This window comes from Lactuca sativa, chromosome 4, assembly GCF_002870075.4.
Source record: "Lactuca sativa cultivar Salinas chromosome 4, Lsat_Salinas_v11, whole genome shotgun sequence".
Taxonomy (NCBI): domain Eukaryota; kingdom Viridiplantae; phylum Streptophyta; class Magnoliopsida; order Asterales; family Asteraceae; genus Lactuca; species Lactuca sativa.
In genome coordinates this window covers 346,740,260-346,743,131 of record NC_056626.2, presented here as the reverse complement: position 1 = coordinate 346,743,131, position 2,872 = coordinate 346,740,260, and positions in this window count along the sequence as shown.

Below are 2,872 nucleotides of genomic sequence, written 5' to 3'. Positions count from 1 at the left end.
GGGGGATGATGTCACAACTAGCATTTTTGCTAGGAAATTCTACTTTCATGTAATCATTCACCTAGTGTAATGACTTGTACTCTAAGTGAATACTATACTCCATTCTCATTCAAATATATCTCATAGGCTCAAATAAGGGTTGGAAACCTTAGAAATCCCGACTCAAGTTCATTATGGACTAGGATTCTCTTATTGGGCCTAAGGGACCAATAAATTATCAATTCATCAATCTATAACATTTTGGGCCATTTGGGTCTAAATGATTCATCCTAACCCTAATGGGACTTGTTGGTCCATAAATGACTTAATTAACCTTAATAGGCCATAAACCAATTCCTTTTTATCATGTTGGGACGTGAATCAACTTAAGAGCCCAATGGGCCGAAAAATAATTAATTGGGCCTCATGATTTCGAGCCAAGACAAGTAATGGCCCAAATTAATCCACATCCTACCTCCTAGCCCAAATCTTGGCCCACACATATTAAAAAAAAAAGAGAGAGATGGATAAGGATTAAACACATGCTTGACAACACATGTTTAACCCTCATGTATCAAAGATAAATCTCATGTTTCTAGGAGAAGATTATCCCACAAACAACAAAGTTTAGTCCTTTTCTCTCTTTTATTCTAACTCTCGGCCAAGCCCCTCCTCTCACCCCACTCATTTTCAAGTTACAACTCCTTCCAAAAACACTCAAGAATTCCTTCAATACTCTCTAAATTTTCGAGACTATAGGGTGTTTCAAGGGAAATTCTTCATCAAGAACTCATTTATTTTGGTAAGATCTTACAAACCCAAGTGTATTACTTCATCTTTGAACACCTTTACTCCCCTTACACTCTTGTTTTCGTAAATAATGTTCTTAGAACATCTTAGAGCTCAAGATCTATTCAAGGAAGGCTTGCTAGAGCCGAACCTTTTCCATTTCTTCTTCAAACCGAGAACAAACAAAGCAAGGTGAGTTCATACCCCTTGTTTTCTGTTTTTATATGATTTTTGGGGGAGAATACAAGTTGCTTTGTGTAGATCTATGTGTATATGCATGACTATGTGTGTTTTCCATGAATTATTTGGTGATTATGTGATGATTACTTCACCAATCTAAGAATATGTCAAGAAAAGTGAAGTGTATCACTAGGATCTACATATGAAACTTGAGAAAAGTATGTTTTATCACATATAATACATGTAAACTTGTAGATCTGCGATTTGTATACTAGATATAGCAAAAATGAGTGTTATGTTCAAGGATCTATAAACTAAGCTCACAAAACAGCCCTTGACAGAAAAGTTTTGGTCCACACCCGGACTGTTTTGAGCCTCTTAATGGTAATTTTTTTCAAAACTGTTTTACATGGATAAAGTTCAGATTTATATGTTTAAAATGACTACTCTAATGTTTTCATACGATGTTTCTACAGTTTTTGGTGAATTTTACAAAACTGCCTATCATATTTGAAATAATTTTGGGCCAACCTGTGAAAGTGAGCAATTTCACACTAGTTTGAAGCCACCAAAAATTATGAGAAAAATTTTGAACAAACTAGACAAAATTTCTAAACTTTGAGAGTTTACGGATCCAAATTTCGACTTACGATGATTTTTCTACAAATTTTCAAACAACTAGGTCGGAAAAGCTCAAAAACCAGAAAATGTGTATTTTCACAAAAATCAAGCCAATAATGTTATTTTTGACAAAAATGGGTTTTAAAATGTTATTTTTACTACAAAATAGTTATCAAAACAAGTTTTGAACAAAATGGAGACTAAAATGTTATTCTTACAAAAATTGGGCCTTAATCCTAAATTTTTGGCTTATTGGGCCAAGAACGTAATTTTTACAAAAAGGTGGGCTTTTTATATCAGCTTTGTAAATAATCAAGCTAAAATAAACAAAACAATAACAAACGGGTTAAAAACGATATTCATATCCTTATTGGGCCTGGAAATAATATACATGTTTAGTGGGCCTTAGTGTCCTTTTAAATGTATATTGGGTGTGACAACCCGAAATTTCGATTCGGTCAAACCTTAAAAGTCAACCACTTCGTATCATAAGTCAATGTCATTATTTCTTATTTTTAAGAAATATAAAGTTCGTTTGATTATTTTAATATTATTTTTAAGCGAACGGGTGAAAGAAAGTGTCGTCTCGGGTTTTGAATTTTAAAAACCGCAAAGACCTCGCATCTTAGAAATTCCCGACCAAACTTTTATGTTTGGGTTGAAAAATCACCCAAAAACCGTGAACTCATACCTATGTATGAGTTTACTCCCCAAGACTAGTTTTTATTCAAAATCTTCAATCTAGTAAGTGTTTCTAGCCTTTCAAGTTAGTATATCACTTAATCTAGTGATATTACATCCTTTAATCCATCCATTTTTGTGTTTTGATTAGTTTTTCCAAAACACCTAGAACACCAAGAACATACACTAGTGTTCTTGGACTTAAAGTTCATTTCAAGCTTCCACAATGTAAGTACTTCTATCCTAGAGTCATTTTAAGCTAGCTATACATGTTTATACCAAGGAAAAGTCCCAAGAACACCAAGAACAAGGTGTTCACGGTTTTGGGAGGCTCCCAAAACCGTAAACACCAAATATAGTCCCTTAGGGTGCTTTAGGGTGTCTAGATGCTTCACAATGCCTTAGGGACTTTTCTAGATCCATCCTTGATGAGTGTATCACACAGAAAGCACCAAAATCATATATTTTTATGTGTTTACGGTTTGGGGATCTCCCAAAACCGTAAACACCTCAAATGTTGTGTAAATGTCCCATAAATGGCCCATGGTTGTTCCTTATGGCTAGAATCTAACCTAGACTAGTGCCATGTTTGAGCTAAGGACTTGAAAACCGCCAAATACCA